This window comes from Manis pentadactyla, chromosome 18 (assembly GCF_030020395.1).
Source record: "Manis pentadactyla isolate mManPen7 chromosome 18, mManPen7.hap1, whole genome shotgun sequence".
Lineage (NCBI taxonomy): Eukaryota > Metazoa > Chordata > Mammalia > Pholidota > Manidae > Manis > Manis pentadactyla.
In genome coordinates, this window is record NC_080036.1 from 23,985,705 (window position 1) to 24,009,782 (window position 24,078).

Sequence of the window (24,078 nt, forward strand, 5' to 3'; positions counted from 1 at the left end):
TGGATAAACATTATCCAGCTTCTTCTAAGTGAAATGTGTGTGGTCTGCTGGCATCATCAAACAAGGACTCCTTGACCAAATAACATTCCCCATTACAAAGAGAATGTGACGCCAGACATTTTAAAGGCAGCTCAGTATTATATCTTTTCCAAAAATGAAACAGAAGTCCTGTTTGACCAGTTGTCACTGCCCACATGAATAGAACATTATGCTTTAAAGAATATAAGACCCTCCCTCTTCAAAGAGAAGGCAGAATTCAGAGAATCTTGTGATACGGGGACTTTAATGGTAGTTGCAATAGTCCCCATACCTAGGTGTGCGCTAGAATCAGCTGGGGAGTGTATTTGAGATGCCTCTGAGCCGCCCCAGACCCATTGAATCATCTCCAATAAGACCCAGGCATCTGAATTTGGAAAACACGCCTTCTCCAAGAGATTCTGATGGACAACCCCATTTGGGAACCTCTCATCCGAATCAGAATGACCTCAACATCCCGACTAAAAGGCCCAACCGCCTTTGCCTCACTGCCTCCCATGACAGCAAGCCAACCCAGTCTATGCCTGTGTGGCACCAACTGTTGGGAAATCCACCTCCCTGGAACTCCCAACCATTGACCCTGCCCTGATGCGTAAGTGAGAGGAGCCTCATTTGCATTTAAAAGGCAACAGATTTTTGTTGCATTTCCCTGAGCAAAATCATATAAAGATTTATACCAAGATCCAAATTACAGGCTATTAAGAAATAAGAGTATATCCTAAATTTTATTTTTATCAAAAATGGTTTTCTACTGAACTAGGTTAGAATAAGAGCTGAACTAAATCCAGTTTGAGAACAAACTTGATGCCCTATTGCATAAGCAAACTGATTAAGAATACAGTGCAAAGAGTCTTCCATTTACTGTTTGAGCGGCCTTGGGAGCATTATTTAACTCCTCTGAACTTCGGTGTCCTAGAAAATTGGGATAAAACCAATCTAACAGGATGTTGTTGGGATTACATGAGATACTGGTGTTCAATAAAAGCTGGTTCCTTCCTTCCCCTCCAGTTTGTTTTTCGTCTATGCTCAGTTTGTCATGGGAGCTTATCATTTCTAAATATCTCCTGGGTCTAGTCTTTCTCTCCATTACTAATACCAACCCTACCCCCCACATTACTGTGCCTGTATTGGTCAGCATCTCATTGTTTTAAATCGTTAGGTTTGGATGGGGAATAAGAAATAAGTTTTCATTTGAAAAGCAAGCCCCGTAACCCCTTCAAGGGAGTTACTCTCTTTGTATAGAGACAGATACTCTCTATCTTGGGAGCCACTTGGGGCAGCAGAAACCCTGAGAGCCTGGGTTAGCAAGAGAAAAAGGTAGTGATATTGTTCGGCATTTGAAATGAACTGGATGAGGTAAGCATTAAAGAGAGGACAGTGGGAGGAGAGAGACAGAAGAGTGAGAAGGGAACAGTAAGGAAGAGGGGTCTGTAAGAAGGATGCTTAATATTTGAGTTTCAGTTATTGCCCTTCTATGACATAAACTCATGTCCATTCCTCCAAACAGGTAAAATTTGCAACACGTGCAAAGAGTTTTTGTGGCAACCAAGGAAAGCCACTGCACAAGGCGGAGTAAAGGATGAGAATCAGCAGAGGAAAGAAGTCAAAGCTGACCTTGGCGTGGAGAACCCCAGAAGTGCAAGAAATCTTGGGCTTTCCCGCAGTGTTGACTGGAGTGTAAGCCAACCATATCCAGCCCTGAATGGCCAGGGTGCCTCCAGCTAACTTCTGGCTGCACTGAGGTTCCTGCAGAAGCCCCTGTGCCTTGGATTTCTCTGCCCCCTCTGTGCCTCTCCTCTGGTCAGAAGCTCAGAGCATTGCACTGACTTTGGTGGGGCCCCATGTTCTTCACTGACACTCAGAAAGTGTCAGTCTTTTAAACATACAATTTTTCAGTACATCATTCACCTCTCGGAATGAAACTTTGTACAATCTTTCTAGCAGAAAAATTGTTACCAAAATGTGATCTCTGGGCAGGGCCAGGAGGTGGGTGGTGGAGGGGGGATGATGACAAATACTTGGCAACCCTGCAGACTTGAATCTTTAAGGAAAAAAATACCAACTATGTACTGAGCACCCACTATGTGCCAGGCTACAGGCTAACTATTTCCCTTGTTTTCTCTCATTTAATCTTCACCAGAGCCCCCTCAAGTAGAAATTATTGTTACCATGGTTCAGGTAAGCCAAGTGGATCTCACAAGAATTTGGTCATTTGCCCAGTCTCGGAGGGTGAGCGGCACAGCAGCCTTTCCTTGTCGTGTCTGGGACCTGTCCATGTCCCTCCCTGACCAGGCCGCTCTGCTGGACTCACCCCCTGCCTGGATTAGGACTAGGTTGGAATAGCAAACTGTGAAGATGCTCCTGACACCTTCAAGTCTTTCCAAGGCAGAACAGGCCCCTACTCTGCAAAAGTAGATGATGCCAGCAAAAGATCTAGAAAAATTCAAGCCTTTGCTAAACAGCTCTACTTCCACATCAGCAGTTCCAAACTCAAGCCCTGCATCAGAACCCCCTAAGAAACCTTCCAAAATTGGAGTTTCTTGGGTCTCAGAGAAGTCCACCAAAGTAAGTTCTTTCAGGAATGGAGTCCAAAAAAGACTGCATTTTTTTAAAAAAGATCTGCAAATAGTGTAGCCAGTAACAGAAATGGAGTTTAAGAAGCACAGTGATTCTATGCCACTCATAGGTACAGTCTCTCCTTCCTGGTGTTTGTAGCACTTTTATTGCCATCACAGTAACAGTTCTATTTTTAAGAGAAGTGGGGGGAAGTGTGGGGAGTCTTTGCATTAACATATGTTCATCTGAGGCTCTGTTGGTTTCTGTTTGGTGCCTGTGGCCATAAGAAAGCAGACAGACTTCTATCTACTCCATAACTTTATTAACTCCCAGCAAGGTTGTAATTCATGAGGGGCCCATACTATCACGGCTAATACAGAGGTGATCATCAGCCACTGAGGCATGCCAGAGACTTGTCCAGGGCGGGGCACAAGCATGCCTTTGGCAGAAGAGGGTACTTTAAACCACAGAAGTATCTGGTACATGCCCAAAACCCAGTTCAGGAAGCCCTGTGGGGAAAGAGAAACTGAACATTAGCCATGTTCTCCAATTTTTGTAAAAGAAGACCAAAAAGAACAGACAGGAATGACTGCTGCTCAGATCCTGGGTTGCGTGAGACCAGACCTAAATCAGCTAGTGCTAAGTAAGGACCAATTCCAGCCCGTAGTGTTGGAGAACTTAACTTGGAGGAAGATTCCATGACTTGGCACACAGGAGAGGCAGACACCTGATCAGAGCCTCCTTTGAGCAGGTGATACTTTGTCCTGCTTCTCTGGGAGAATCGCCAGACCTTTGGGATACAAAATGTTTGCATAAAATGCTGTAAGATATTCTTGCTATTTTAAAAACCTTCTTAATGGATAAGTGCTGAATGACCTATTCAACTTTACAGAATTACTTGGTGCCATCAAAATGTTTATTATTGGAAAAAATGTAACTTTTTTCATATCTGCTATTACTTTAAAGGAAAATATCATCGGTGTTGTGATGCTCATGGAGTATTTCCTAACGACTGATGAACACCAGTTAAAAAATATTTACCTACATCACTGGTTCTTAAACTTGGTCCATCCGAATCACCTAGAGGGCTTGTTCCAAAACAACTGGCTGGGCCTCACCCTCTGATTAATTAGGTAGGGTAGGGCCCAAAAATTTGCATTTCCAACAAGTTCCCAGATGATGCTGATACTGGTGGTCCAAGGACCACACTTTGAGAACCACTGATCCAGAGCAGAAAGTCAACTTCCAAATGATCTGGAGTGGGATGCAGGCTCTCACTCCCACCAAACTCTGGGAACAGAAGACACTGGATCTGCCTGCCTGTCATAATATCATCTCATAATTGTTTTAGTTTATTCGTCCAAATCATGATTCAGATAAGCTCAATACCTTATAATTGGTTGCTATCACTTACCTTTAGTAATTTGTATGTTCCCTATACTCCCTTTTTTTTATTCATTGTATCTTATTTGTTGATGAAACTAGTTTATCCTATAGAGTTTCCTGTATGTTTTGCTGTTTGCATTCCTGTGTGTCATTTAACATGTTCTTCTGTCCCCTGTGTCTCCCACAAGTTCGTAGCCAAGTCTTGAGATGTGCTGTCCAAAGTAGTAATCCTTAACCACATTTGGTTATTTAAATTTAAATTAATTAAAATTCAATAAGTTAGCTCCTTAGCACCCTCCAAAAGTGACCGATGCTGTGTTTTATCCTGAGTACCATTATGCACCTATGGGTTTTAACATGTTTAATGTGTCTCAAGCAATTGATGTTTCTAGCTACAATTAATAACCTTGTGCATGTATTTTTCATATTTCTGTCACAGTATTTTTGGCATTAAATCTCAGAAGTAAGATATCTAAGTCTATAGAAAAATGCACATGCAATTTGGCCACCATCTCACGCCTGGCACGTGGCTACTTGGTCTTTGTTTGCCAAACATTTATGCATAATAAATCTAATTCTAAGTTAAAAATAAGCAATAGCTTTGTGGTAAATGCTTTAATGCCACTTTCACCATCAATCTCATATTTAGAATCACACAATTTTCAAAACATTTGAGCTGCCTGGATTCTGATCTGAAGGTGGCTTAAACACTCCTTAACAACTGAAGTGGTCAGTAAATGGGTCGGGATGGGTGTCCCACCCACATATTCAAGTTTTCCATAAAACCACTTTTTAAATCTATAGAATCAGAAAAAAAATGATAAATGGGATGTGGAGGTTATCTGACCCAACTATCTTATAGCTGGGGAAATTGAGGCTTGGTGATGACCTGATTTTCCCAAGTCATCCCAACAACTGGTTTATGAGTTGGGATTTCCATTCCCTGAAAGTCAGGCACAGGCGCTTTCAATTTGCCTAGAGACTGTCCTCTGCACAGGACCCAGCTGTTCATTTAGGAGCAGATATTTCTTTTCTTAATCCACCACAACCTGACTGTGAGCAGAAAGGCAGGAATGAGCAGCATCCCCCAGAGCCATCCCCTTCCCCCAGCCAAGGCCACCCCACTGTGTTTCACTGCTGCCAGCTCTGGACCCCTATAAGCCAGCCTGCAGGTGCCTTTCAGCACAACAGGAGAGCCAGCCAACCCTGGCTGTCACCACCCCTGCCTCCCAGGGAAGCAGCAGCCATTCCTGCTCCTGGATAGATATGATGACAACTCAAATAGCAGTTTGTCCACTGGAGCCCGAGCTCCCTTCCTCCAGGTTGCAGAAGCCACGTAGGTCCCGCCTGGCTATCAGCTCAGAGCTCAGCAACTCAGGCCAGTGATGAAATGAAATAAGGGGCTTGCTGACAGCTGTGCCCAAGATCCTATTCTACTGCATGGTTCACTGGCACAAAGCTTCTAAGGAGGCTGGGCCCTCCCACTGTTGGTGCTCTGTTGGGACTAGCACATGGAGATAAATGTTCCCTCCCCCAAAATATGCCAAAGGCCCCCTAGAGAGTAAACCCCACAAACTGCCTCCTGTTCTGGAGCTGTCAGCTGCATTAACCTTGCATTGAACCTCCTTACAACCTGCTCCGGTCAGGCCATTCTCCCTTCAGACCTGAGATTCACCCCTAAGCCACACCATCTACCTACTTTGGCCTAAATGCTGTCCCGCTAAATCACCTCCAAAGAACACAGGTCACTCTTCTGTGTTTCAGAGGTCAGTGGTTTTAACCTGGGCCTCCCATATCCTTCAGAGTTTGTAAAGGTGATGATTTTTACAAAATTTTCAGAACATTATGGTTTATATTTCTCTTCATATCTAACTGCACCAATAAAAGAATTGAGTGGGCGTTGGGGAAAGAGAGTTGAACACATAAATATCACAGGAGAAAGCTACAGGTGTGGGGGTTTCTCACCTTCCTGCACGGCAAAGGCTCAGAGCCCTTCCTCCTGGGGGGCTGCTCTGTAACGGACAGAGAGGGGTTTAGGAGCAGCCAGATCTAGGTTATAATCCAGGTCTGTGTGAACTTTAACAAGTAACCACAACAAATCCATTTTTCAGGTTGGAAACTAAGACATCCACCCAGTTCACAAAGCAGAGGTGAGAATTAAGTGCGATAAAGTAGATAAAGCACCTAATGGAAGGCCCTCAAACAGTCCTTCCACCATGACCTTCTGCATGGCCTCTGTGATCAAAGAGGCAGGGTGGCCGAGTGGTTTCAGTTTTCATCTCTCGCAAACACAGCCTTAAATCCTCTTTCTTTGATTCAACAGCCACATGGCTGTGGGTGACTTACCCTCTCTGAGCCTGAGTTTCTCATCCATGAAAGAAAATCTTTCTCTTTGGGTTGCTGTGAGCATTAGAGATGAGGTACTTGAAGCATTTGCTCAACAGAAGGGAGATCTTACTGGTTTTCATGGTTTTTCCCACCATGTGGGTTCCAGTTGAGAAGCCTCACATCCCCAAATCTGAGATGGAGTGAGGAGAATAAAAAATGACCAGGCTCTGCACCATGCATTCTGCAACAGGGTAATATCACCCGCCAAGAGCTGAAACCCACTTCTTGGAAAGGGTGAAAATTGGTTCTGCAAGGGGGTGGGAGGTGGTTCTAGACACCACAGTGGTCCGTGGCTGCTCAAAGGGCCACAAGTACATAAACAGATGGTGTATCTGTGGTATTTCAGTTTCACGGTGGGGAGGAGGGGTTGGCAACTGGGGGTGAGGGGAAATATCTAAAAAGTCTCCTTGGGAGGTAATAATGGAACAAAAAAAAGAGGTTGAGAAACACCACTACCTATAAACCAGAAACACCTGAGAAAGGAAGTGGTCGGCTGCAAAAGCAATACTCCACGTCTACATCAACAGGAAGGCCGGGTGGGGGGAAGTGGCCAAAATAGGTGGAGTTCAGTCCTACCTGCTGGGAACCTACAAAGGATGTTTGCTGCGAAATGATTGCGGTTCCTGCTGTTGCTCTTATTGGGGTTTTTTTTTTTTTTTTGCTTCTTAAAGAAAATAGAGAAAGAGCTAATATATATTGAACACACTCGTGAGCTAGGAACTGTGCACAACATAATCATGAAAAGTAGGTTTCACTAACAGATGAGAAGACTGAAGTCCTTGGAAGGTAAGCAGAAGAGTTCCTTCCAAAGCCCACGTTCTTTCTAGAGTGGCCACCCTCCCCAGCTGCTCTGGACAGTGCCCGACTGTGCCTGATGTCCTAGGGTCCCTCTGCAAGAGCGCCCCCTTTTCACTCTTGTAAGTGAGCTGGTTTGGGTAACAAATTAAATGATCGTGCAACATCACAGCGATATTGTTGCTCTGCCCATCGCTGCAGGTATTTCCACAGGGAGTGTCTAGGATCAGAGCGATTCTGAATGTCCGCCTGCAGCAACGTCTTCATGAGAGGGGGCAAAGTGCCTGGAGGAGGGGACAGTGAGCAATGAAGGGTGGCAGAGAAGTTCGAGAGGACTGCCATGTTAGGAAATTGCAGTTTGCCTCACTTTCGGAACCAGCCTGCCAAAAGCCCCAGGGCACACATGTGCATCTTCTGGAGCTCAGAGAAATGCACACCCACACGTATGATCACCACAGAAGCAGGCTGCGGCAGTTCTGGCTTCTGGTAGATTGGGAGGCCCAGGACACCCAGGTGGAGGCAGACTAGAGGACACCACGGGGGAGGCACAGACTAGACAAACCCAAAGGAGCTCCAGGCAGGGTCTGGTTGCCATGGTGCCAAATCTGTCCCAGAGACCCTGCAGCGTGGGACTGAAAACAAGGAAGGTTTGGAGATGCCAGCTCCCAACAGCAGCCAGCAAGCACTCACCTCCTGGGCAGCGGATAAAAGCCCTGCTGACTGCCCCCCGGCCCTGGGGTGGCCTGCAGACCCTCGAAGGGCTCCGCAAAATGACATCTGCAGGTTCAAGCAGGAAGCCGAGGCTGCTGAAGACATTCTATTTGTGCCTGCATCTGAATAATTTAACACTCCCTCCAAAATAGACTATCATTAGAATTTGTCAATTCCTGTGCATTTGTGCAGACAGCCGAAGAAAAAAGAAAAAAAGAATAGAAAAAGTTCCCACACATACTGCCTCAGAGTAGTGGAACAGGAGGGTGGCAGTTCAATGATGTGGTTTTTTTCTAGAGTCAAAGCCTCTTGCTCACTGGTGCATCTGACCCAACAGGAAATACTGCCTTTTCCTGTCTCTTTAGCCCTAAAACCAAGTCTGGGCAGCATGCACAGGATGAAGGAGAAAAGGCCTCATTCTGACATAGTCACAGTGTCCATTTCTACCTTCACCACTTACTCTGTGTGTGACTGTATTCAAAACACTCAACTTCTCTGATTCTGTTTCTCTGTCTGCAAAATGTGAATAATACTGTGGGCTCCCCCACGGGGTTTTTATAGTATCAAATGAGCTAATGGGGTACTGTACCTCTCCCAAGGTCTGGCACACCACCCCCACACCCCACCCCTGTCTTTGGCCTCCTATTCCTTGTTATGCACTGGCCTTAAGTGAAGTGTGCTAGCTCCCAGGAGGCACCACGGGCAGGCACAATTTCCAGTCCCCTATAAGCCCACCTCCCTTTTTCCCGTTGCTTAGGCTGTCACATGATCATGGTAAAAAGGCCAACAACAAACAAAAGCATCTGTATACATGCACGTACATACACACACACATCACACACATATCTAGATGCACACACATATGCTCATCAGCTCAGCCTCCAGTGAGGATGGACAAGCTGGCGGAGCCCCAGGCCTGCTGGTCAGTGACTGCATAGCCCCGAGACCCTGTCTCTTGCTCCCCATGAGGCCTGTTCCAAACCTTTCCCGTGAATCCCACCCCACCTCCAATACCTTCCCTCTGGCTTCCTGACCTCACCCCCAGTTCACTGAATACTACAGTCTTCTCCCCACATGCTGACCATCTCCATCCACTCCATTCTCCTCCACCCCCTGCCTTCCCCCCATGACCCAGTTCCAGCGCTCGCCTCCCCTGTGCTCACTGCCCCCATTTGTTCCCAAACGTGGCTCCATCCACCACCCCACCCCCACTGCATCTCCAAGCGCTTTCCCCTCATATACTTGTGATGCCCAAATATTACACAGTCTGAAAACATTCCTCTCTGTGCTCTTTCCCAGTGCCTCGAACTGCGTTCTTGCCTCCCATTCATCACCAAACATCCTCAGCGATGCCTGGGTTCTCTGGCCTGCGTCCCCCACATACTCCTTTCTTCGTTCCTGGCGCAGGGACCTTGGTTCTCAGAGCTGTGCTGGCAGCATGCCCTCTAGCCTCACTCCTTTGGTCCTAATTCCTCTTCATGCACCTCTTCTGGGTTCCCACCCCCCTGGACCCCCTTCTCTCCTGCTTTGGGGCCCCCGACACCCACTGCCTCTACTGTGTCTCCCTGGAAGATTGCAGCCGCTTTTACCGCATCACCACCTAACTGGATCCTGACCTTACACCTGCATTTGCAAGCGGCCCCACGACTGCAGTCCCGCATCTTCCCACTCCACCCGCTCCGCACGGCAGGGAGCCACCCCCTTGGGGGTGTCTGCTAACAGCGCATTCCCTTTGCAGAGTGGAGCCAAGTACCAATCACTGAGCTAAGTGCCCTCCCGTGCTGCCATACTGCACTCTCCCAAGATCCCTGCACGGGTACTGTGCCTGCCTCCCCTGTACAGAAGATGAAGCAGAAACAGGAAAATACATACTCATGGGCACACAACCAGCACGTGGCAGGGCTACGATTCTAGCCAGTGAATGACCCTGAAACTGCAGGCGGAACTGCCTCCAGCCACAGACCAGCCCGGCCCATCGCGATCCCCTCCCGGGAAGCCTGGGATGGAGCCCCACTGACCACCAGCCTCCCCGCGTGATCCCCAAGGCCATCCCTGGCAGCCACCTCTATGCCAGGCTCCCCGTGCGGGGCGCTCCACGGGTTCCTTCCACTTGGGCTCTGTCCGCCTTTGCAGCCACACCTGTGCCCTCACACCACGTTCCAGTTTGGGGCTTTTCCCAAGCATATGACACCTTGACTGGCTTCACCATCTAGCTTGGCTCAGCCATGCTGCCCCCTGCCTCCCTTGATTCCAGCTCCAGACCACCGATTTCTCCCTCGGTAACGCACCCAGCACTTGCACCTTTGCCACGGCTTTCATTTCATTCTACCTGCTGTGATGGTCATTTGCATATTTATTTTGTCAGTGAGGCCCTAACTGTCTTGAGGGCAGTGAGGTCCTGCATCTGACCCAGGGCATGTTAAATATGTGTGAGTCGACACGATCCCAAGATCTCACACACACTCGGTCACTGATTATTTTACCCCTTTGGAAAGCAGAATATGCAGTCAGGTGCAGGGGGACGGGTCCAGACCCAGGTCCCTACCAGGTTCTCGACTCTGCAGAAAAAGCAGGGCTCGCAAGCTGCAAAGTTGATTCTCGGGAAGAACAAAACAGCTTTGGCGTTCTGACACCTCCTCCTGCTCTCCCATCCCGCCTCCTCAAGGACGGCCTGCGAGGATGACTCACTGGTAGGAGAGGGTGAAAACAGCTCCTGGGAAGGGCTGACAATGCCTGCTAGACACAGGAGCAGGCTGGTGACGGGACGTGCCCACCAGAGGGTGGAAACACAGTCTCTGGACAGCCTCAGGTTTGATTTGAGCCCTTGGGGAAAACCTGAGGAAGGTTAGTGTGTTCGCAGGTGTCTTCTCTCCTTTTCTCCACGGAATATGCTCCAAGACTGTGCAACACTGGGGGATGTTCTTTCTGCAGAGCACCAAGTGTCAGGATTCATGGCCTCCTCCATGACATGAAATACATGTCACTTTAAGGCTTACAAGGAGGAAAAAGGAAGAAAAGCTCAACAAACTACTTCTGAAGCTGCTTAGCTTGGCAAAGTTCTCATAGAAAGCCTGATGAACCCCTGGATTATTTCTGCACCCCAAAATGCAGGGGTCAGGACCTGAACATCACCTATAAAGGCATCGTGCCAGGGCCCAGCAGAACACTTAGACCAAATGTCTTGCCCCTCCTTCCCCTCACCACGCCAGCTTGTCAGCCCCCCAAGCCCCCAAACTCCCTTCTGAGCTGTCCCCGGGTCCATTCTGTGTCTGTTACGCCTCTGGAGTGTTTTTCTTTCTCATCCAGGAGGCTATTTGTTCTAAAAACAGAGTTTTTTCTCATCCAAAATCAGAACAGCGTGGACAATCTGCTTCCTACACACCTACTGATCTTTCTGCCAGAGGATGTGGGAAGAGCCGGCTCGGCGGCGCTGTGAGCGTGCAGGTTTGGAGAAGAGAATTCCTTCCTGGCAGCCTCGAACAGAGGGCATGGCATAATGAGCTTGTTCTGCACACAAAGGGCACAGTTGCCCTCTTTGCAGCCTGGCCCCTGTCCGTTAATTAGAGCATCGCAGAAGTGCTTTAGCTCACCTCCTACGCTCCCTACCTCATCTCATCCACACTTTTTTCTCTAAAGATAAAGCTAAGCATCCAGGGAAACAAAGGGTAGGGAACATCTCACGAGCGTCTGCCATGGGCCCAGCCAAGAGCTGGGAGCCCGACATTCACTCAGCCCTCACAAGCACCCTCCAGGGAAGGTACAGTTATTGTCCCACTGTATAGAAGCAACAACTGAGGCGAGCTCAGAGAGGTTAAGCAGCTTGCCCAACATCACACAGCTAATGGAACTGATGGAACTAGCATCTGAGTCCAGGTCTTTCTGTTCCAAAGCCCATGCTATGTGGTCTATGGGACCAAAGACCGGGCTGACCTGCTTGAACATAAACTCCTTGAGAACAAGAACCTTCAACATCTGCATATTCCCATCCATACTCACCTAAGAAAGGGCCAAAAGAATGAATGAATGTATGACAAATAAACAGCTTAATGAAATATGAGATTTTCCTATTTCCTTCTTGGGGTTGTTTGTAATGTGATTTGTTGATTAAGGTTTATGATAAAACCAGATGAAGAGCAACCTGCCAGCTTACAGGGGATGTAAGCATTTAAAACAGACAGAGCAATCCCTGGCCCGCCACATCAAGATCTACACCGTATGCTTTCTTCCTACACTTGCACCTTCTGGTGGGAAAACTTCATTTCTTCTTATGATTCTCCACTCACTTATCTGAACAGAAAAATAGTCCCAGTGACCCTATCTGTTAAATGGACTGAAAAGGAATCAGGGTATAATAAAAATGACAGGGCTGTTAGCCAGATCAGGTTCCAATCCAGGAAATCTACTCAGCCTCTGTGCCCCTGTTTCCTTGATTTTCACGTGGGGTAGTAATACCCTCTGTCTTGCCTCCCCAGGTACAAAGGACCAACTTCAAAAATGAGAATATGCAGCCGACGTTAAGCTTGGGTACCACTACGGTGGCTGGCTGGCCACCACCCAAGTCCCCCAGAGGGGTACGCCTTACCCCAGCAAGGTCAACGGTAGCAGGAAGAATAGCTGTCCCCCCAACAAAAGATATCCATGGCCTTGTCCCTGAAACCTGTGGAGAAGTTATTTTACTTGGAAAAGGGACTTGCAGGTGTGATTAAGGTAAGGATCCTGACCTGGGGAGACTCCTGGGTAATCTGAGCAGACCCACTGCAAACACAAGGCTCCTCCTAACTAAAAGGGGAAGGCGGGAGGCTCAGAGTCAGAGAGAAATCTGAAAATGCTAAGCTGCTGGTTTTGAAGACAGAGGAAGGGGCCTAGGCAGGCAGCTGGCCTCAAGAAGCTGGGAGAGGCAAGGGACCAGAGTCTCCCTCAGAGCCTCCATGAGGAATGCAACCCTGCTGACACCTGGAGTTTAGCCCAGTGAGACCCATTTCGACCTCCTGTCTCCGTGCCAACCTCCGACCTCCATACAATCCCTGTAAGATAATACGTGTGCGCTGCTTTAAGGCACTGAGTTATGGTAGCCTGTGACTGCAACCATCGGATGCAAACACAACATCCCAGCCCAATGTCTGGCTCTCCCCCTAAGCCGGGTTTCACAGCCTTACAGCACAAGTCTCTAGCCATTACCCAAGCACTCCAGGCTAAAACATCAACAAGAATTCCACTTTCCTTATTTGCAAAGAGAGATCTACCCATAGGATAGAATCCTCCTCTCGGCACGACCAACATCTCCTGCCCCACTTAGGCCAACCAGCATGGGAAGCCCATCCACAGTTGGGAAGATGCTGAAGAGCGTGGCACTGGAGCGGGCAGACGCGCCCCAGTCACCCTGCTCCGGGTCTGCAGCCAGAGCCCCACGCTCATGCACACAGCTGGTACAGCCCTGCCGAGGGAATCCGCCTACTTGTGCCTCTTGGCCCGAAAGCCCTCTTTCTTGGGCAGTATTCAGAAGGCACTGCCAACCTTGCCTTCTGGGAAGGTCTGTTTTCCATGAATACTTGGCTGACCAACAACTCCTAAGAGTTAGATGTGTCTTTTCTTTAGAATTGTGGCCATTAAATAATACACTTAAGCAGTTAGGACACAGTAAGCACTCAACAAATATCAATTTTTATCATTGTCCTTATTATTATGACTATATTCAATCCAGTTATGTTCAAATACAGTGAGATCCAGGCCCTTTTTTCTCTCCAAAGTGACTTCATTTTCCACCTCTGCCCTTTAAGCTTCGATGCTAAGCTTCCAAGTTCTCAAGGGAAGCCTCACCCCCTGCCTGGCAGCACAGTGGTGATTACCCAAAGGGCACAGGGATAACTGTTGATTGATCTGTAAGATCCTTCTCAATAGGTCAGAAAATGTATGTGAAGCTGTGAGTACAGTGCCTGGCATAGAACAGAAATTCACCACATGTTTATATCCTCATTCATTCTCTCCATCATGGGCTGAATTGTGTCCGCCTTGGAAATCACATGTTGAAGCCCTAAGGTCCAGTGGCTCAGAATGTCAGATAGGACCTTAAAGATTACATTAAAATGAGGCCCTTGGGTTGGCCCCTGAGCCGATCTTAGTGGTGTTCTTAGAAGAAAAGGAGATTTAGGACACACAGAACCACCAGCAATGTGCACGCAGAGGTGGCCACATGGAGAGGCATCAACAGGGCGTGATCTGCAAGCCAGGGGGAGGGGCCTCGGAGGAAAACAACCTGCTGGCACCTTGATCGTAGACTTCCAGCCCCCAGCATTGTGAGGAAATAAATGTCTATTGTTTAAATAGCCCAGTCTGTGGTAGTTCGTTATGGCCGCCCTGGCAAACTCATACACTCCCCTTTTGAGAACAAATATTTTTGTATCTCTGGACAGAAGAAAGCTGTAGAATGACTTAAAAGAAGTCTGATTCCTTTGAGGGCCTGAAAATCTCTGTTCTGTGAGGGAACGACGCTTGTTTTCCCACAGGTCTTGGATGCGGGGCCTGGCGCTCAGGGGCGGGTTTCTCACATCCCCATGAAGGAGACATCATTAGCATCACGAGCCCCCCAGGAGGCCCACTGGAGGAGTCGTGCATCGCAGCCTCACAGAGGAAACACCACCAGCACCAAGGATGTGAAAAACTATAAAATCGCAAATGACAGATTCGTGACTTCCCTGAGGGAATAAATAGCGAGAACAGATGGGCCCCGAGGCTGGGAGAGTTCATTTAAATCTTAATAGCATTTTGATAATTTAACGAATGTGGTGCTATTAATTAATAGCAAACCAGTACCAGGAAGCCAAAACACAGTTTGTCCACCCTGGTGTTACCCCAGGAAGATGCATCCATAATGAGGGGCACAAGGAGATAAGGGTAAGGTTCCTGAGAGGTTTAAAGCGTCCTCTCTGAACTGGCAAAGCCATACCATGCGATAGGGGGTTGGCCAGACCAACACAATGCACCCCATTTTCCCTATGCACCTCTTCAGGGCACCACTACAGGCAACACCCCTCCAAATGGTCCTGAGTGATTTCCAGGTAAAGGGACAACTTATAGATGCACAAGGGACAGAGCCCAAGTGCGCTTGGACCTCCAGATTGTCTCCCCTTGAATGGGTTTCTCTAGCCAATCCAGCCTGTCCCCAGTGACCCTTCCCTCGCTCACCTCTGGGGACCTTCAGTGAACACATGCATGGTGCAGAGGCAAGGGCCCTGGATGGGGAGTCCTAAGGCCTGGGTCACAACTCTACCACACACCAACTATGAGACTCTGAAAGAGAGACCTGGCTTCTCTGTAAAGCAGGAACAATACTTCCCACCTTGCAGGAATTTATGGTAAAAAGCAAACAAGGTCTACTTTTTAGAAAATGGTAGGCACGTAACCAGAACAAATGCAACCTCTCACTTTGTGCCCACAACCCGCACCATGTGCACGGGGACTTGGAGGGTTTACTGCACCCCTGGGTTAACAGTGCAGGCTCCGTGGTCTCCTGATTCACCCGCACCGTCTCTTCCTCAAGCCCTTATTTAAATGTCTTAGAAGGTGCAGGACTAAGAACAGACGGAAGGCCAGGGAAGAAGAACCCCAAATGCAAAACCATCTTAACTGGGAAGTTCAGTTTCATTAAAACACTCAGGGAGACAAGGCCAGCAGTTAGAAGCAGCAGAAAGAATGGAGGGGGAGCCGGACCCGGGAGGGCCACCTCTGCAGCAAGCAGGCTGGCAGAGAAGCAGGCAACTGGGGTCTGAACAGCCTCATGAGGTGTAGGATGGGGTGGAGCAACCCAGCAGGAGAAGGTGAGTCATTAAAGATGATTCCTCCCGGGAAATCAACCCAGGCACCCCTGCATTCCCACTGGGTCCCCAAGGAGAATGTCTGGGGATCCCATTTGTGAGCATCATAACTTAAGTCTTGATAGAGGGGAACAGGGAACATCTTTGATAAACACGTACTCTGAATCAGCTTCTATGCTCAAATTACATGTATCCACAACACCCCTAGCCTAATGGGATGTATATTATCAAGATGTGTTTATAGTACTTGACAGAGTGGGAGTGGACCAGAGGGGCTGCTTAGCACATCCTGGCAACGCAGACTTTGTATTCAGACTCCTAGAGTCCATGAGACAAGCTACTTTTAAAAAATATGATTAATATAAATGGATGCTTTCTTGAGATAGGTGCCGAGGGAAGGGGAAGGCAGAGAAGAACTAATCCTCTCTTAGGATGAAGACTCACGTAGTTCAAGAGAGCTGATGTTGTGATCTTATCTGCTGGCATTTCTAAGCCAAATCATCCCTCTTTCCTTCCAGCTAGTGACTGCCCTGTTCTGTTTGCCCAGCCATGAAGTCCACCTTCAGAAAGAAAAAAAAAAATACCAAAAAGGTAAAAATGAAGAGAGAACAGAATACATACGACAGACAAAGAAACAAGATTTTATCCAAGAACTATGGGTGCTTCCAGAAGGAGAATAAAAACAAAAACCAAAATAATAATTGAAGATCAACTACCTCACTGGGTCTCAGCCCTTAGCTGCATATGAGGGTCACTGAGCAGTTTATTTTAAAAATTCAGTTTCCCAGCCCTGTCCCTACAGTTTCTGATCTAAGTATTCTCAGGAGAGTTAGGAAATTGATTTGTAAAAAGTAAACTCTTCAGCTGATTCTGATGTACAGCCAGGATTGAAATTGACAGCACTACATAAGGTAGAGTAAGACTGGACTCTTCAAATCAATAGTGCTCACTGAATTCTCAACAAAGTTTGGAAGGGTGAAACTTTTTTTAATTTCTAAGAGGGAACAACAAAATAAGTTATTAACCTAAGAACGAACATTAGTATGTTCATAGGCTAGTTCTCTGCCACTTTAAACTATAGGAGACAACTTGCAGGAATCTTAAGGGAGGGAAACTGTTGTAGAGGTTAACATCTCATTCTTCAGAATCAGAAGCCTTGAGTGGTGTCTCAGCTCTGCCATGTACCACTTGAATCATCTTGGGTAAGCTGAAAAGATTGAGTGAGATACAGAATTTAAAGAACCCAAAGCCTGGCACATACAAAGTTCTCAATAAGGGTTAGTTTCTATTATTTTATTATCAATAGTTTGAAATGCAAAGCTTTATAGAAATGCTAAAAATAAATGCTGAATAAAGAAATAGACCATGTTCTGTAATGCCAATTCTCACCAAATTAGTTTGTAATGTAACTACATAGCTATAAATGTATTGTAATGGAATTAAACTGTAATTCTTATCCAAATTCCAACAGGATTTTTTTTTGACTTGGCAATATGATTCAATTATTCACCTGGAAGAATAAATGGGTGAAAATAGCCAAGAAACACGTTTAAGTAATGAAGAACTTGTACTGCTAGATATCAAAACATAACATAAAGCTGCAATAATTACATTGGTTTTGGCACAAGAGATGGAGATCAAATAGAACAAAATATACAGGTGGCTTTTCAACTCACAGGAGAAAGAAGTAAGCAGTGAGCAGTGTACTAAAGGAACTGATTAACACAGTTAAAATGGATTAAAATAAAGATAAACCCCTACCTCACACCATAAGTCATAATCAAGTGCAAAGGATGTAATAGATCTATATACAACTAAAACAATAAAAACAGTCAAAATTTACAGATGAATAGTTTTCTAACTTTAGGCTAAGGAAGGACTTCCTAAATATGAATGGAAAGGCATTTTAACTGAAAACACTGGTAATATGAATACATAAAAACTACATTTCTACATGGCAAGAAGACCATATGAATACAAGATGAAAGGCAAATAGATTGGAAAATGTTTGCAGTAATTATTAGAATCACTGATTTAATAGTCTCAAAATACACAGAGCTCCTACTGACAAATATGGAGGACACTAACACTCAATTTCAAATGGACACAGGGTGTGGAAAGACAATGCTGAGAAGAAGTACAATTAGTCAATAAACAAAAGTACTCAGACTCATTAGCAATCAAATAAATGAAAAATAAAATAGCTTCTCAACTAACAAATTGGCAATGTCTGATTTTTCTTTTAATGATAATATTGCAAGCAAGGTGCATTGAGGGGGCACTGATACATTGCCAGTTATAGTGTAAATTAGAACAAACATTCTGGAAAGCAGCTTGGTGCCCAAATAAAGAACTTTATAATTTGTAAGTCTTACTATCTTCCAAATCTTATCTTACTCAATACAAGTACCACTTTTCTAATAGGAAAAAAAAAAAAAATTTAAGCATAAGGAGACCAACTACCGGGACGGCAAACCTGAATATTCACTAACTTCACCAATAGATTTGGGTAATTTCAAATCCCCTTGCAAACACAAGGCTTGGAATAAGTCATGTCGTGTATTATATTAGCGTCCAACAACCAGAGGCAGGATGGGATTTGTCACTCGTGAAATCCAGGCAGGTCCCCAAGCAGCCCGGATCTAAGCATGAGAGAACAAATGAATGGCTCACCACAGCTTTGTACTCATATCTCAGCCAACAGCCTACCTGAGGCACAGCTTAACTTCCTTTCTGCACTTTAGCCATCTAATCTCTCCATGAAAGCTAAGGGATTTTCAAATTAGGAAAAGATGTATGTCCAAAATAGGTAACACTTACCATTAGAAACACCTTGTTCCCCCACAAAAGCCAGCACTTTGCCCCTTGCAAAGTCATGCTCCCTACTAGCATTTTACTTATGTATTTGGGGCCTCACCTTATTCTAAAAAGTGCAACAACTTTGCTGAGCATCTTAACAGAAGATTCCATCTGCTGCCAGACAGACAGAAGCTGGGGATTAGAACTAAAGCTGGGAGCCCCAAGCGGATCAGTCAGCACGCCCACACCCCCAGATCCTGCCTCTGTGCAGAGAGAGCTCATTGGCCAGGGCATAAAATGCGTAAGCCTCCAACTAGACCTGCAGGGAGAAAGATACGAAGAGGAGCCAGAGGTGGAGGAAGTAAACTAACTGTTCATTCAAACTGGAATGTGACTGAAACATACCAAGAAGAATTATGGCAGGGAGATGGCCTCCCTGGCATCGCTCTGGTTTGCACTGGCCCTGCTGGTGCCGGTGGCTCCCGTGTGGGCAGTCTTCCTGGGGCAGCCTTCAGCCTCACCTTGTCCCCTCCAACACGACATGCCTCTCAGAAAGGGCCAGCTGGGTCCCACTGCAGACTCACCCACCGTCCATGCATCCAGCCCCTTCTTCAGGTGCATTTCGCCTGTGGTGATTCAGCCCCCACCTGGGCAGCCCTGGGCTCCTGCTCCCCCCTAAGCGTTAGGCTTCCTCCTGTGGAGCTTTCTGTACCTTCCTGAGCCCTCAGTGAATAGAACAGGAAATGTTCTTTTCTTCCCTTGGACTGTACAACCATCCATCGTTCCCTGTTAGTACAGATGCTCCGTTAAGCCTCCTGCCTGCCAAAATTTCCAGACTGGAAGTAGGCACCAGGCACCAAACTCCAGAGGACACAAACTCTGAGGAAGTCTCTTGCAGAGTCCACTCCACCCCATTAGTAGCACCCGGGAGTGGAGTGTCCGGGGGCTTGCGGCCAGGGAACAAGCGCCCCATCTCCCCTCTGCGCGCACCCCCAGTCTCCACAAGGGGGTCTCCAGAGTCCCTTCTCTTGACTTTGTGGGGAGCGAAAAAGCTTTCATCTCAGGCAAGTTCTTACACTAAGCCAATATTCCAAAGACTCTACCTTCCTTTTCCATCTCTACACTTACAGAGACCTGCGGTGCTTAGAGTTGAGGGCTCCCAGGCCAGTTTGGATACTTCTTGGGCAGTCATGAGGGACCCCAGTTATCTGTGGCTCACTTTAAAAAACAGGGTGCCTAAACTTCTTATTTTCAGATTTGCACTCTGAATGTCTTTCTGGGACAATAGGGAAGTCCCCCTGACATCCTGTTATATGGCTAACTTGCCTTGGTGGATCAAATTATTCCCAATTCTTCTCCCCCTGTAACCCTTATAATCCACATTCTCAGCCATGCAGTGTTTCCCACTGTGAGGGGAGCATACACTCCCACCTCCCTGACGTCGGTTTGGCCATGTGATTTGCTTTGGCCAATGAACTGCTGGCAAACATGACCCTCACTGAGGCTTTAATGTGCTTGCAGAGTTTGGCAGCCCTCTTCCTACCATTGGCCCTGAGAAGAACATGCCCCTAATAGCTGCTAGCAGCATCCTGATAGCTGGGCGAGAGACGCATGGAGCAGACCTGAACCTGCCCTGCAGCGTGAAGGAGAGCCACCCGGCTATACTGGCAAATGCAGGAGTGAGATCAAGTTTGTTGTGTGAGCCACTGAGATATTTGAGGCTGTTTGTTTTGCAGCATTATTATGCAGTAATAGCTGACTAATACACTTGCTATACGCCCCCACATTATGCTGAACACTGTATTCATTTATTCATCTTAACAGCTGAATAAGACAGAGCACTATTAATATTATCCTTGCTTCCTAGGGAAGGAAACTGAGGCACAGAGCATTTAAACACAATCTGTGAGGGAGATGAGCTGCAAATCCAGCGATCTCACTTTAAAGCCTGTACTCTAACTGCCATGGAGTATGCAACAGAAAGGAGACAAGTGCAGCTCTGTGTTCTTCCGAGTCTGTCCTCTGCTGCTGACCTTGGGCTCAAAGCCACGATGGCTGCTTATGATCTCCCCATCCGCCCCAGCCTCACCAGATCCCAAGGGCTGAGGCAGTTTTTCTAGCTCTGCCAGTGCGCGCAAAGAGAACGAGACAGGCTTTCTTCCAGAATGCATGACCCTTCCCTGAACTTTGAGGAGGGGAGTCCCATGGGGAATTCTACTTAAGGCACAATCCTGCCTTTGTGAAGTGCCGTCATCCCGTGTTCTGTGTGCAATTGCAGAGCGCACCTCATGCTCTGCCTATTTTTATTCTCTTTCAGCAAACATCTCCAGGCTTTTTCTTTTGAAAATTATCACACAATTGCCAGCTGCAGAGATTATACAAATAACCTGATAATACCAAAGCAATATGCTATCCGGTGTTCAGACACCACCACACAACAACAAAGCATCCTGGGGGGCCAGTTCTCATTCTGCAAAGAGAAGCCACACAGGTGAAGGCCACCCCCTCTCTCCCAGTTTCAGGAGCACAGAATAGCATTCGTCCCAAGATGGATTTTTACTCTGCAGCTTCCGAGATGTTCTGTGTACAGGGAGAATGCAAAGTCATGATCTTTGGCAGAATAACTCATCGATGCGATTCAATGACCCATTCCTTTCTTTAACCAAAGTTAGTGCCCCTAATGGACACCAGGGAGACTTTACAGGTCTTCAAGTTATAGACAAGCTAGCCATTCAGAGGACAAGGATCCTTCCTTACCCACCACTCACCCCAGTGCCAGGCACAGTGAGCAGTCAATAAATGTTTGTTGAATAAATAGGTGTAAAACTGGGTAGGGAAATCCATCCATGAATTTTGCATATTTTAATTCTTCAAATGCAAAATTAGTCATGATTGGTGCCATGGTGTGTGCGTGGTCACAGGGAAGACACTGTAAGACAGAGAAGGGACTCTGTGACATCTTACTACACTGATGGACAGTGACTGCAATGGGGTATGGGGAGGAGTCGATAATAAGGGTGAATGTAATAACCACATTGTTTTTCTTGTGAAACCTTCATAAGAGTGTATATCAATGATAACTTACCAAAAAAATAAAAAATAAAAAATAAATGGAAAAAAAAAAACAAAAAACGCAAAATGCAAGCACATGGTTAGAAAAACAGGAACCGGTTAAAAAAGGAAAGCTGCAAACACACCCAGACTTTCAAAGTCTTTGACACTCGCCAGCAAAGCTAATACTTTTATAATCTGTATTTCAGCAAGAGAAGCCAGCTGTGTGTGGTGAACAGCTGTGGGGTCTTCCTGCCCAGCAACCACGTTCCCCTCTTTGGGTAAACTCTTAAGTTCCCAGTTTTCCTGTGAGGGGCTCCCCTTCTCTCATTCCACATGGGACTCACAGTTAGTCCTCAGGTATGAGCACCTGACTACTGCTGGGCCAGACAGATTTCCTTCAGCCCAGAATGGGAATCTTGAGCTAAACACACAAAACCAGAAAATGCCTGGGGGTACAGCCCCTGGGGGGTGTTTCCAAACAGCCCGTGTATGAGCAAGACAGTCTAGAGGCTTCCCCAGACCACGGTATGGGGTCTACATCAGGACTCTGCACTCCCACAGATGAATTCCTTTGGTCCTGCAGCTAAGCTCCTTTTCCTGAACCCTGGAGACAAACACAGAGCAGAAGAGAGAACTCCAAGATAGAATCGGGGGTTTTGATAACAAATCTGCCACAGGAAATAATAAGTTAGCTTCCCTGTCAGGGCCTCAGACACTCCCTCCATAGGTTAAGGGGCTGGGATTAAATAACCACAAAGGAGCCTTGTGTACTGAATCAATAGAAATTGACCCCTAGAAGCTCTGGTTCTCGCGACATAAAGCTCACATTGTCAGGGCCAGGGAGGCTTGGAGCTTAAAGCAGTTAATCCCCTGGCTGGATGACTCGGACAAAGAGGATTAACCCTCAGAAGAGAGAGTCATCACCCAAATATAGAGCAAGCACACACATCAGCAATGGAAGCTCCCCCAGCTTCTCTTGCAAATTCTTGTTCCCTAACCCTTTTAGTGAACTGATCTATTTACCCTCCAACACCCAAAGGTCAGAGGGTAAACCCTGTCCATGTTCTTCCACCACCTTTCTCAGCTTTCCAATCCAGGGTAACAGTGTTTCTCCTCTGAAAAATGCAGGTTTTTAAAGACACTCCAAATCTGATACATAACTAACCACTGAGCACCAACTGTGTAGCAAGGACTGCGCTGGACATCGGAGCTACGGTGCCAGGCAAGATGACACAATCCACGATCTCGGGGCATTTTCAGTCCAGTGGGAAAACACCTGCCGAATGCCATGTACCCTGCCAACCCTTAGAGAACCATTATCTCCTCAGTAAATGTCCCGCACTAACCCCAGACAGTAGATGTTATTATGACTCTTACAGATGAGGAAGCTGAGACTCTGAAAAGTTAAACAACTTTTACAAGATTATACAAGCTGTAAGTACCAGGGCAAGCTTCTTGGTTTAAAAATCATATGGAATATAGGATGGTCAACACCAAGAGTGAACCCTAATGTAAATATGGACTTTGGGTAAAGATGATGTGTCAGTGTAGGTTTATCAGTTGTAACACATGTACAACTCTGGTGTGGGGTACTGATAATGGGGAGGTTGTGCAGATTGGGGTGGGGGAAAGGAGTTTATAAGAAATCTCTGTACTTCCTCTCACTTTTGATATAAATCTAAAACTGCTCTAAAAGAAATCTTTTTCAAAAATGATAACATCCCATTTACAATTGCCTCAAAAAGAATAAAATACCTAGGAATAAATTTAACCAAGGATATGAAAGACGGGCATATCGAAAACTATAAGACATTAAGGGAGAGTAAAGACACAAATAAGTAGAAAGATATTCCATGATCATGGATTGGAGTAATTAATGCTCTTTTAATGTTCATACTATCCAAAGCAATCTACAGATTCAATGCAATCTCTGTCAAAGTTCTAATGACATTTTTCAAAGATATAGAACAATAATCCTAAAATTTGTATGGAACAAAAACAAAACAACCTTAAGAAATAAGAACAAAGCTGGAGACATCCTGCACCCCAGTTTTGAACTATATTACAAAGCTATAGTGGTTAAAACAGCATGGTATTGTCATAAAAACCAACACACAAATCCAAGCAACAGAATAATCCTCACATATATGGTCAGTTAATTTATGACAAAGGAGCCAAGAACATACAATGGGAATAGGACATTCTATTCAATAAATGGTCTTAGAAAAACTGGACAGCAACATGCAAAAGAATGAAGCGGGGCCACTATCTTATACCATGCACAAAAATTAACTCAAAATGTATTAAAGACTGGAATGTAAGACCTGAAACCATAAATCTCCTGTAAGAAAACAGAGGCAATAAGCTCCTTGACATTGTTTGGTGATTTTTTTTTAGTATGACACCAAAAGCAAAAATAAATAAGCAGTACCACATCATACTAAAAAGCTTCTGCACAGCAAGGAAACCATCAACAAAATGAAAAGGCAACCTACTCAATGAGAGAATAGATTTGCAAATCATGTATCTCATAAAGGACTAA

At 46.2% G+C, this 24,078-nt stretch overlaps 1 protein-coding gene across 4 annotated transcripts in view; it reads right to left on the minus strand.

Annotated features, from left to right (window-relative positions):
* Positions 1–24,078, minus strand: part of SV2B (synaptic vesicle glycoprotein 2B) — a 158,788-nt gene that overhangs the window by 121,229 nt on the left and 13,481 nt on the right. Inside the window, exon 1 of one of the 4 annotated variants that reach the window (XM_036931876.2) lies at positions 7,852–8,029. The exons of the other annotated variants lie outside the window; for them this stretch is intronic. The gene's annotated coding sequence lies outside the window, so the exon portion shown is untranslated. Of the gene's footprint in view, positions 1–7,851; positions 8,030–24,078 lie in introns of those variants that run through there. 4 annotated transcript variants of the gene reach the window in all.